Source organism: Trematomus bernacchii, unplaced genomic scaffold (assembly GCF_902827165.1).
Source record: "Trematomus bernacchii unplaced genomic scaffold, fTreBer1.1, whole genome shotgun sequence".
NCBI lineage: Eukaryota > Metazoa > Chordata > Actinopteri > Perciformes > Nototheniidae > Trematomus > Trematomus bernacchii.
In genome coordinates, this window is record NW_022987567.1 from 1,903,086 (window position 1) to 1,916,851 (window position 13,766).

Genomic DNA, 13,766 nt, shown 5'->3' on the forward strand with positions numbered 1-13,766 from the left:
ACCATGAATATGTCCTGATATCCCATCTAATGGTTGTTGAATTAGTTATTATTTACCACCAAAGTGGTGCACCACATTGGGAGCCACTGGGGTATCTGGTATCTAGCAGAGTTGAGCAATCTGCAGTTTACCATCACATTTTTCTGGGTACCATCTTCCATTATCGTTTGCACATCGTTTCAAAAGGTAAGAAACTGTGTATGATCTTCTCTTTTTCTACAGGTACAACTGCTGACAATGGGAGTGTACCCGCAAAGCAAAAAATCTGTAATGACCACATTCTAATTTAGCATTCCAAGCATGACGAGAATATTGTAAAATCAGTATCGGTGTCAAATTCCTGCCAAGTTTTGTTTTGTTCATTCCACCGCCATAGTCTCTAGAGTCTAGTTATTCCCTCTCACGCTGATGCAGAATGTTGGCTGTTGTCCTTGCAGTGCAGCTCTTAAGTAGCAATGTAAGGAAACACCTCAGGTCAATAATGTGGCCTTGTTTTGTAAAACGCTCAAAAATATCTAGTGCTAAAGGAAGAGGGCTTTCCTCTTGAGTGAGTCTTCTACCTAAATGCCTACATTTCCTTCTTCTCAGAGACTTCAGCCAAAGGTTTGCTTTGCTTGCATCATCCATCCAGTTTCTGGAAATACACGGTTATATTGATTGAAAACAGTCAGGAGTGAGGAGACGTCCCTTGATCTTTCCTCCGCTCTCCTATGCAGTATTTCCCCCTCCACAGTCAGGTCATTAATCTTCCCGTTATTGGAGAAACGCACTGACATCTCTCCATAAAATGGCACTTAATTTATGCATTATTTATGCCTCATTTATGTGCTCAGGTCCTCCAACTATTTATCAAATGTCCCCTCTCATGTCAAAGCATGGAAATTGAGCGCCGTTACTCATGATACTTGCGGCAAACACATCAGCAGACAGGAAGTCACCGGGGACCCCGGCTCACTGTCACAAGAAAGTCTTGTCTGGGCGACTGTCTGCTTTTTACCTAAACGCTAGTGATGGGAATTCCGGCTCTTCTTGGTGAGCCGGATCATTTGGCTCGGCTCACCAAGAAGAGCCGGCTCTTTCGGCTCCCAAACGGCTCTTCAGTTTACCACATATTATACCTTTTATAATTCAATCAAATGTAGCCTTGTTTTGACTAATGATTTATATGTGTACACATATCACTTAAATTATTCAATACATCCTTTGTACTGAAGTATTCAAAAGTAAAAATGACATGTTTAATATCAATTATTTGCTGTGGCCAATTGTTTTCATTGCATTTACAGACCCTTGTATCTCTCTGATACCACCCAATGAATGCACAGACTTGCTTGTCGAACCACGCTACACAAAGCAGATAGCAACACCTATAACAAAACCCGAGGTGACAGGGCTTTCAGTGTTGCAGCTCCTAGACTGTGGAACAGCCTCCCAGTACATATCCGGACTGCTGAGTCTATTGAACTTTTTAAATCTCAGCTAAAAACTCACCTCTTTGCACTGGCTTTTAATACTAGTTGAACATTACATTTTTACATTTGTATGTGTTTTTTTAAAAATATTTTTCTAGTTATTGTGCTTTTTGTCATGTTTTTAATTATTGTTTTATTATTGTACTCCCATTGTGTTATTTAATATGTATTGCCTGTACAGCACTTTGGTCAACTGAAGGTTGTTTTAAATGTGCTATATAAATAAATAAAAATTGAGATTGAGATAAAAACTTAAGCATAGACATTTTAAAAAATGGGCTACTCTATCGACATTTTAAAATTATATTTAAAGAAAAGGCCCTGACTAAACAGCAGGGCTCTATTTCAGTATTAATTATAGAAAAAAAGACAGCAACAGCTGACATCAAATCTTTGCCGAGCCCAAGGATAATCATAAATAAATAACATGGTGAAAATAAATATATTGCAATGCTCAGTACAGCAGCATCCAACCGTCTCTAATCATAAAAAAACATAATAAAAATAAATGTATTGCAATGCTCAAAACAGCAGCATCCAACAGTCTCTAATCCTTGGATATTACATGTCACTGCATGCATGCACGGAGCAGCTGTAGCGCGGAGATCATCATATCATTCTGTCTTGTATTACTTAACAACAACAAAATAACAAAAAAAAACGGCTCGTTCGCGGGCGCGAGCCGGCTCCCGTCGTTCACTTAAAAGAGCCGGCTCTTTGAGCCGGCTCGTTCGCGACCGACACATCACTACTAAACGCTACCCACAAAGGACCAAAATGATGCAATGTGGTTTAATGAAGATGAATGCAAAAGACACATTTTGTCCTCTGCAATTAAAGTTTTACGCTTGTTCCTTAGACAAATGCATTTTTTTGGAGAACTGTTTTCCGCCCATTTTGTGACAAGGATTAATTATTCATGCAATGGAAACACTTTGACTCCCTACATGGTCATACATGAAGAGACCCTCATGCGGACTGTGCACAGCAGTGCAGCAGTGTGTGACAAGGCAGAAGGCAAAGCTCACCCATTCTCACCAGCACCCTCCCTCTTCCGATCTACCCTTCATTGCCCCAGAGGCAAGGCGTGTCACACTTCACGGAGCACCCAGACACACTCACCTGCACTGCCACTGCCGCTACGCATCACCAGCTATCATCTCCACAGGAACTGAAACCTCTGGGTAACCTCCGCAACCTCAGCTGTCGCCCCTTCACTGTCAATCAAGATTCAACTCCACCCGAAAGCCAGTTTCTGACATATTTCACTTTGGCTTCTTCATGAGGCCTTGGTACACAGCTCAGGATTTAGTATTTGCGAGACCTCAGGAAATAGCTTGAAATGGAGGGTAGAGAAAAAATGCCAGAAATGATTTAAAGGCAGATTGATAAATACATTTTGGCAATGTCCTTGCAGGGTTTTTGAACAAACATTTTCATTCGATATTTCATGCAGCGGCAGATTGAGGATCGGAGAACTTCTGATCTGAACTTTCTTCGACCTTCTTTCCGTTATCGGCGTTGAACCATTTTCTTGTTTTTCACTTGTCATTTGGTTGTTATGTAATCTTTTTAATAATCTGTCGTTTTTTTGCCTACCCTGTTTTAAAATGTATTCCCAATTGGCTATGCTGCTTCATCCTCCGGTGCACCTTTTCAATTCTTTTTGCTCCCTATTCTCAAATGCTTCTCAGGGCCTTGAGGTCCAAGATACATATTTCAATGGTTTTGCTTGTTTAAAAATGTATTTTTTTAAATTACAGATAAGGGTTAGGTTACCTGAAATGCCCTGGAACATATGTGTTATTGTCAGCAACAGAAGAGGAGAGAATTGTAGCTTTTTCAGTGTTTTGCTTGCTCTGCATACATGAAAATCAATGGATGCAGCGCCACACTTCACAAAGGATAGTTATTAGCAAAATGTGGATAATATTTCAAGCCATGCTTTGCTTTCAAATTTTCCTGCAAGGATTGATCGGTGAACTATGCCAAAATTCATTCAAAAAGTGCAATGTTTAATCAAATGGTAAAAAGGCTCTTCTAATAGATATTGCATTATCCTCCTGCTATTTTTCTTTATTGGGGAAATACATTTATATTTTATGCTATTGAATTGGCTTGGTGTGTCCAATTTTGTGGGGCGTGTTTGTATTCGTTTGTGTGTTTTATGCACACTTTAATCATGTATAGTATGCTTGCCCACTACACACGCCCCTTTTGAATCACTTATGTGGAAGGCATAATTGAACTCAGCAAAGATTCCTAGTGCGATGGTACATTTTGCCCAGCCTGTAATAACTGTTAACTTTCTGCTGCTGTGGCAACATTCTTTTCCACATTTTGGATCAATACAGTATGTCTAATCTAATATTCTAATCTAATCTATCATTTCTGTTGGTTGATTTAGTCAGATTTAAAAGAAATCCCTTGGGAACAGTACTGCAAGCACTTCAGTTATGTTCTCTTGTTTACACATACTATTGTATGACTGAGCCTTATTCATGAGCAAACTTGACAGACTTGAGCCTCAACAGACTTGACTTCCAGCTCAGGCTTTGACCCACCACCCACATTGACAGATCCATAAGGTCTTCTTACAGACGCTAGGGTTCCAATTTGTCTGCTCTCCCCTAGGATCATGAATCAATGATGAGAGGACTTAACTCTGCCATGGGGATATCTCCCTCAGCAGATGATGCATCTGCATCTTACATAAACTGTAGCAGATGTGGGAGCACTTACAGCACTTGCCTGGGAAAGAAAGGACATTTAAGCACATGGTAAAAAGGGTACAGATGCTTCCTTTTTGGTGTGAGAAAGCATCTGTTTAGATGTTTGCTTCACTTACTCCACCATGTAGTTTTAACAGTGAATATTTCCACATTATCGTGCATGTTAAGATTGGTGTGAAATGTGTGTAGAGGCAAGTGTTTGCTTTTCAGTCACTTAACCCTGGTGTTGTGATCGAAAGCTGTTACCGTTCATGGTGTTTGCGGGTACATTTTGGTCTTGCCGGGACTTGACCTGGTGACCTTCCAGTTGCCAAGCCAACTCCCTATCGACTTCGCCACCACCGCCCCTACAGTAACCGTAAAATAACCGTACAATAACCGTACAATCCTGTTGTAATCTTATTGAATGGCCCCAAAACACATTACACCACATATTGCACACGTGCATGTGTGTGTTCAGGATCAAGTGTTAGTGTACATATTCTTTGAGAAAGGTCGAGTTCACGTGGGGGGAAGAGGAAGGGGAGACCAGGTGCATGTTGCGAAAAATTATTGTTACAATGGATGGTGGGGTGTCTAAAGTCAAAGATGAATCTTGATTGGGCCAAATTTGACCCCGAGTGACTCACAACAATTCTGCTGGGTCTTCCCAGGCCCGAACTCCAAATGATACACTTTTTTTTTTAGAGACCTTCAGACTTGGCAAAAATTGTCAAAATCTGTTTTGTAGTGTTTATACATGTATAGCTGTTGTGGAGGATATCATGAAGCCTTGTTCAGATAAAAAAAACTAGAGCGTAGTTATTATATAATTTTAACTTGAAACGGGTCACTGGAGACCCGAACACAACATAAGGGTTAAGTCATGGAAGAATTATTTTCATACCAGATTTATCAATCAAAACAAGCAAATAATATAAATTGTACTGTTGTTCATAATTTGCTCCATAGCCTATTGTTGTGCTGATTCAGGACCAGTTTATCTCCATTGAAATTCAAAGATAATTGTATTTTGCTATGTTAATGTCAAGAGTAGCCCGTGGACATCCACAGCTGTGAAATTAAAAACTGAGTTATCTGAGTTATAATGTATTTATATTGTTTTTGAGGTTTTCTGGATTGGCTTTTTTTTGGCTTTTTAGGATGTAAACTTGGAGTGTCTTTTGTTAAATCCACTCTTTCCCAACAGTATTTAAATGACAATGATAATTTGACCAGTTAATGTGCTTAAGTCTGAGGAAGACGATAATAATTAAGTGAAATCACTTTTGAAAGTAGTGGGAGGAGACTGGGAATTGGTAAACATTTCTTTATTAGGGATATCAAATGGCAATGGAATTACAAAAAAATCCACTGCTTAAAGTGGACCTATCATGCTATATTTAAATGATATTGTAGGGCCATACCTATATAAGGTGTATTTATACGTTTCTGTTTTCAAAATACCAAACAGATCATGCATTTTAGCCATGCCTCATTTCGCTCTATGTGCTGTTTGCTGTCTACGGGTCTGATTCTGCTGACCACGCCCCCCTGCAGGAGAGGGGAGACGTGCTCTGATCAGCTGCTGGGCTGTCAGAAGAGGGGGAGAAAAAGAGATCTCCGTCCTCCATGTTTTATTATATAGAGTCGTTATTCATTTGTTTTAAAGCTCAATAAATAACAAAAAAGACCTTTGACCGGCACTTTTCAAATTTTGTCCGGAAGATTTAAACTTTAACGGACATCTTGACCGGCGAAAGAAACTGAAACTCTGCCGCACGGTCCCCTCGTTCCTTGGAAGAGGCGGAGAGGTGGTCATCTGCTGGTGGACTAACCGGAGAGAATTACAGTGTTTGCCTCGACGGGGAGGGATTGCATTGAGCAATCCCTCCCCGCAAGCGTTTGCAGCAGGAGCAAACGCTTGCCTTGGGGAGGGAGAAAAAAAGCCACAGCGGAGAATAAACCGCCCATTTTGTGACGAGGATTAATTATTCATGCATGGAAACACTTTGACTCCCTAAATGGTCCATACATGAAGAGACCCTCATGCTGACTGTGCACAGCAGTGCAGCAGTGTGTGACAAGGCAGAAGGCAAAGCTCACCCATTCTCACCAGCACCCTCCCTCTTCCGATCTACCCTTCATTGCCCCAGAGGCAAAAAATAGGGTAACCATGGTAACTATGGGCGGGAAGTCTTCTTCGCTGCTTTTGTGGCAGACTACAGCGCCACTTACAGGCCTGGCATATGTACTACAGCGTCTCCAGCGCTTTCGAGCGGCAATGGCCGGCCGTGGCCCAACCCCACATTCCCCTGATAGGTGGAGAGTTGGCCCAATAGCCGTAGCGCCACCGTCCTGACGTCAGGACAGTGTTTAAATCTGGATCAGTTTTTATCAGATCCGTTGCAGCCCTTTTTTAGAGATTTGGGTATGGAGGAAAATAGAGAGGGTTGTGTTTTCTGACACTTGGTGAGTTCCCTGGAACACCGGGGACACATATTCATGTATAAAAGACGTACAAAAGTACATTTTGCATGATAGGTCCCCTTTAAGTTAAAATACTAATCAATCAGTAGTAGGTACATGTTTACAGTGGCAACTATATTCATTTACTAAAGCATTGTTGGCTAAAGAAAATGCCCTTAAGTGTTGTCTGGCCATACATTCATTATAAAGTGTCGCCTTGATGAAAGCAAGAAGAAATATGACTGGATTGAAAGTGGCTGTGCCCTCTGGCCTTGGGTCTGTTTAATAATACGCATTACTTTTTAATGTCTCATAGTAAATAATGTATTGGTATTGTGACAATATGCAACTTGGCCATTACCTGCAGGCTATCTGATTGATGGCGGACCTTGGCCCCCTTGATGACAATGTTAAGCTGTAAATCAAACCTTAGATGCTAACTATGGGAATATATAATACCAGCATTATATTGGACCAATAGGACACCATGTGCAGCTCCTACTGTAAGTCTGTACTTAACGTACAACTCCATCTACCCCAATTGTTCCATTCAGCTCTTGACTTTGTACAATTCAGTCAATATTGTTCATATTTAAAATAATTCATTGGAAATACCAAGCAGTTTGTCAGTAATAACTCAAAAGCGGTGAGACTAAGTGTCTACATGTTTCACAAACCACTCACTGGCAAAATGTATTTTCATCGACAATTTATCAATTATGATTTCACAAATGTAATGAGCATGCTGCTTTTGCTTTTGGCAATGCTCCTGTCATTATGTTTACTCATGTAAATTATTTTATAAGTGAGAATCCCCGAACATCAAACAGCAATTTGAAAAGATAATATGCCGAAGACAATGCCAAACGTTGCAATAAACCAATTCCATTGTTATCACATTTCATCGGGCTTGAACAATTAAACATCCTAGAAGTGGCACTCTGCCTAAACTGTACGTACCAAACAGAAACATTTCAATTGTAGACTGAACATGGTTCTGTGAAACATAAAGGTTTTAGCCAACTTTATTTAACAATGGGAACAAGAGAATGATTACCAAAATTACCTGCTGTAAACCCCCATCAAATACCTCAACTTTGAGCCATTATACTATCGTTTTGCATGAATTGTCCCAAGTTCATACTAACATGAACTAACATAGTCATACTTTATTCTGAATTATACTAAATCGTAGAAGGCTGTTTTAGCAATTAACTTTCATTAGCATAGGTAAAGTTTTTGACAAGAAACTTTAGTACACAAAGTTTGCTGTCAAAAACGTTTAGTTGTAAAACAAAATATCAAAGTTTGTAAAAGATTTTTGCAATTTTGAAAAGTCTCTTGATTGGATATTTAAGGTTTTTGTAGTAACAGAAAAACGATATAATGTGGGTAATTCTTGATGTTAATGTTAACTAGGGATGGGAACGATTGATCGAATATTCGAAATTATTCAGGTATTCGAATATGAGTTATGAATATTTTTTTTTTCTGGGAGGGGTGCCTAAGTTGATTACATATGATCAAATGGAATAATTAGCTAAATGTGTTAGGTCTAAAGGTGTGTTTTGCTCCGCTCACCGGTCCCTCACAGCGGGCAGAGCTGTGCTGATCTCTCTCTCGCGTCCGGTTATACTTCACTCGTTTATGTCCAAATCCATCAGATCTAGCTAGTTCTAGCTAATGATATGGCTGCTGCCCCTCCCTACACGCAGATCATGCAGATTCAAACCTCATCTTATGCCCAAATTCCAGCTGAGAGGGTCTTCTCTACAGCTGGCCTGATTGTGAATCGTCTCCGCTCCCGCCACTCCCCTGAGTAGACATGCTCATATTCTTAAACAAGAATGAGTATTGAATAGCTGCATTCTGTTATAGGTTGTTGATCTCTGTTGTAATAGGGTTACGTTATGTTGTTCGTGTATGATCCCTCTTTAATTAAAAAAACAAGTTATGTTTTAAGCATGAAAGCTGTAGGCCTATAGCTGTCAACTGTTCAAACTATGATCACCAGTTCAATACATTTGACAAATTCGACTTGGTTTCTATACTTATTTGAACATGTATTTATTTATTTATATATATATATTTTTCTTTTTTTTTTGTCAACATTTTTCCCACATTTCGGTTAATCGGTTAACTGTTTTTTTGGGGATCAAATATTCGAATATACATTTGCTTTCAAATTCCCATCCCTAATGTTAACCCTAACCTACATTTTTCTGGACTTTGCTCACCAACATTCACAATTAATTATATTTTTATTTTCCCCTGGTCCTCCATTTCCTTTGTGCATTGCATTGTGAGAAAACAGTATACATCGCCCGCAAACATTAAGAAGTCAACTATTTTTAGCAAGCATACTGTAACATTTGAGTATACTTGATTTTTTTTTTGCCCTCAACTATTGGAATGCACATACTCAAACACTTCATGAATTAGTTAAAATGGTTATTTGATCTGGATACACTGTGTGACTGTCTGACTGATTTTTTTTTTTTTTTTTTTGCCTATTTGGAATATTCTCAGATCTCTGGAATTACATGCGATATTTGACAGAAATTATGTCTTGGAAAATAATACCCAAGTCTTAACAAACAGAATGTCATTTAATCATTATATATAACTCGTAGCACACAAATTGTCATCCACTGTTGCATCATAAATGTTATCACTACTTTCATATTCTTCCCCCACATTCAGCCTTACTCACAAATAATGTAAAATGTTGTAAACTTCTTTGAAGATGAACTCATTTTCATATTCATCCTGACCTTATTTTGTTATATTGACTGCTGTTGCTGTGTTCCAATTTGCATCCTCACTAGTTTCAAAACTCACATGCGGGGGTGAGTCTGGAGAGAAGAAAGGGGTGGCATGACCATGTGTGGGCTGGCATTGAATATTTTGTGGAAAGTGTGAGACACAGCAAGAGAGCAAAGACAGATATCTTAATTTTTCATCTTTCTTTTTTATATAACCAACCTAGAAACTTTGATTTCAAAAAGAATGTGAGAGGAAAATATTAGCATGTGGTTGCCAAGATGGGTTGACTTTGAGTCTTAAAGCAGAAGAGACAGATCTATATGTATGTATTTATACTGTGGGCATCAAGGCAAGCTGGCAGGGGCTGGTAAGAGCATCTGTTCTCAGTGTAATGAGCCCCCCCCCTTCCTCTTACACACTCATCATCACCAGTGTTTAATTAGAGACATCCCACCCTGGTTGTTCCTGAGACTGCTGACAGCAAGATAGGAAGGGCGGCCATGACACAAACGGAGACAGAATTGGGGCGTAGGTGACCTCTGTGTGAAGATGATCTCACAAACCACACGGAGATGTACAGCTGAACACTCTTTTAACTTTAATGTATTATTTATTAGAATAAAACTTGACAAGGCTGTCCAGTCTGTGTCTTGTAGAGGCATCCAAGCCAAAACCAGTGTGCAACCTTGTTTGTGCAACATGTTTTTCGTTATCTGTCACAATTTTTTGATATTTGGCTTTTTTGCTGAAAAGTGCTGTGCAGACAATGGCTGATTATGTGGTAAATCTCAAAATTAAGACCTTTTTGAACATTAAAGCATGGGAACATTTTACGATAGAGGCACACAAGTCAAATATGAACATGAAAATGAGCATAGTAGGCAGAGTTGGGTGTAACGCATTACAAAGTAACGCGTTACTGTAATAATATTACTTTTGTCGGTAACGGAGTAGTGTAACGCGTTACTTTTATAATTCAGTAATCACACTACAGTTACTAACATTGCCCCGACACGCGTTACTTCGTTACTTTTATAAAATCAGTCATAATCACACTGACAGACAAGAGGGGTTTCCGCCGCAGGTTTATATGTACGTAATCTGCGCGACTTGCACGTCCACATCTCCGCATGCAGTGCTGCATAAACATGGCAGAGTCAGCGATAACTTTCGAGGGGTGGAGGTATGCCCATTATTTTGAGTTCGTCCGAAGAATAGACAGGAATGTGACGGTGAGGTGCAAACTGTGTCCAGGCCAGAAGCTGTTATCCACTGCTGTAAACACCACGTCAAACCTCAACAAACACCTGCAAAGAACACATGCTAAAGTGAAGCTAATAGCTAAGGACCCCCGAACCCAGAGTGAGGATGTTGTGAGTGCGCCGCCGCAAGAATTTGGAGGACCGGTAACCAAAGCAGAGATGGACAGGCTTGTAGCATCCTTCATAGTAGAGGTAATGTTGCCCATTTGCACAGTGGAATCACCATCGCATCGTTCAGAGATATACTGCGCAAAATACAGATAGCAGGAGACAGAGGACAGCCATAGTCAGAGCTATCTGGATCAGTGTTATGCGACAATGGAAACTGAACTAAAGAGAACATTTGAAACTTTAGCAGTCTGCGTGATCTGCCTGCAGGGAGGGGCGGGCCGGCCCTGCGAGTAAAGTAACGAGTAAAGTAACGAGTAAAGTAACGAGTTATTTTATGTAGAGAGTAACGAAGTAGTGTAATATATTACTTTTTTTAAAAGTAATATGTAATATGTAATATATTACTTTTTTTTAGTAACGACCCCATCTCTGATAGTAGGGCACCTTTAAAATGTCTCAAGTACAGAACAGGTGTAATATCAATGATTTTCTCTGCATGATTGATTGTATGCTATTGAATCGTTTTTTGTCGTCTCAGTGTGATGCATTGTCAAACCTCATTAAACGGATAAATAGATTTGTTATTTAATATTAAGCAGTTGCAGCTTTATAAAGACTTTCTATGAGCCAACACAAGTATATTCATCATTATAAACATGTTTTAATACAAACATCTTACTCAACATTTGAAAAAAATCCAGTCATACTTGTAGTAGAAATTATAAGTATTAGTGGATTTGAGAAGTTGTAATTTCCCATATTTCCTGCATTTGTTTTATAAATAAAGCTCATTGTCATACACTGAATGTGAAACGGAAGCAAACACAGTGAAAATCAATTAGTCAGCTAGCCTTACAGGCAGAAAAAGGCTAATTTAGTGATCAGTGAAGCTTCATCTCATGTTTTCTACACAGCTCTGCTACAGGGAATCCATAAACAATGACATGTGGCGATATTATTATTTTAAAATCTTTTACCAAGCTTCATTAATCAGCCTGACTATTATTTACTCATGCTAATTTCCCACTTCATTGCCTGTTTTTTATTACAGGCCTACAACTATCATGTTTTTATTGGCGTCATGGGATTTAACCTCATGGTCTTTGAGACAGCATGTGCTTAATATGGATAATTTGCCGGAGTTCCTTGCAGGTTAGACATTAGGTTTTCACCGGGCGAAGTGACACGGGATAATTGCTGAGGCTTAGGGGAGGGCATCAACGGATTGATCATGGAGAATGACTGCTGGGTCAGAGTGGAAGTATTATCTTAGACGCACTTGACTTACCGGTCTGGGTTGCAGATGAATATAAACATTAAAGGGTCCTACTGTTTAAAACCATTGGTCGCTTGTTTAAACTAACCAGCCCATGGAGAAAATCTATCTTGGCAATTCAACATCACAGCTTTAAACTGTGCCTCTTAAACACTGGTCCACTTCCTGTTTGACTAACTTACAGATTTACAAAAGTGTTAAGACCAGACCAGTGCTTTTCAAACTTTCACAAAAGGACCCCTAAACCGACACAAATTAACCAGGGTACCCATATTTCATACAAGATAGTGTAAACAAATCCATAGTTCATGCATTCTGTTAATGTGTGACTTATGGATGGAAATGTATTACAAAATATGATTATCTATTTTTAGCTAAGAACCCCTGGAAACCCCTCAAGACCCCAAGGACCCACTTAGAGAACCGCTAAAATAGTTTTTATCACACAAAATGAATAAATGCTTTTGGTTTCAAATGTTCATTCGGATATTGAAATAAAATAAAAGTAATTCAAATAATTTTGTGTTAAAAAAACCCCCGATAAAACCTTGAAAGAAAACCTGCATTTTTCCCACAATTTTATTTGTATTACTTGCACTATTTTAACTATTTTATCTCTTATGTTGCACCGTTGGAGGAGCCTGTGACCTAAGATTTTCATTGACATATCTACTGTACACTGTAGCTACCGGTATGTACAAATGACAATAAAAGCCTTGAATCTTGAAACAATCTTTGGTTGTTTCCTAAACATGTTTTAAGCCCCTAAGAACCTTGTTTACTGTGGTGATCAGAATTTAATTAGAGTCCACTTCTTTGTGATTTGTGGACAAAAACTCTGAGCCGAAATCAGTTTAGAAAACAATTGGATTAGGAGAAAAAGTAATTTTAAAAATAAAATATGGACATACTTCTGGTAGATATAAAAGATGTTCTGGTCCATGGTTCTTAACCTGATTTAACGACTCACCTCTATTTCATATATCATCCAATTTGACAAGCAGCAGAATTGGTAGTTTGATCATTCTCTTTAAGATTGACCCCTTGACCTCTCGGACATCCCGTGTGCCTGGCCCTGCCTCGCTCCTGGAGGACAGTTAAAGAGACGGGCTGCCGGTCGAGATGACAAATGTTTCATTCAGTCCAGTTAAACGGGGGTCTGCCAGACAGGAACTGGATTTGAGGGTGTATTTGTGTGTGTGTTTGTGTGTGTCAGTTTGTGTGTGTCAGTGTGTGTGTGTCAGTGTATGTGTGGTAAACATGTGTAAATATGTGTCTGTCCACATTATGACATTTAGCTTAACAAAATGGGTCATTCAAAACATTATTTATATATGATTCTCATTTTCAGGTTCATATTTGTATGTTGTGCCTCACTGTGACACGTTGACATGCTTTAATGTAAAAAAAGTGCTTTCATTTTCTCATACTTCCTGTGTGCAGCAGCAGCTCTTTTCACCCTCTGTCTGAAACCAGAGCCCATAGTGTTACATTGTTATGTCACTATGAGATGGAAGTAAACATAGCATAACAGGGCTTATTTTTCATAACATTGCAGTTGTCAATTGTAGTGCAGTATGAGCTATAATCCATCCATATAATTGTTCCTACAAGTTATTTTGATTGTTGTGAAACTACATAGACATTTTAAAGTTTTTAAATGTCAATGAAATACTGACACATTTTTTAGACATTTTGA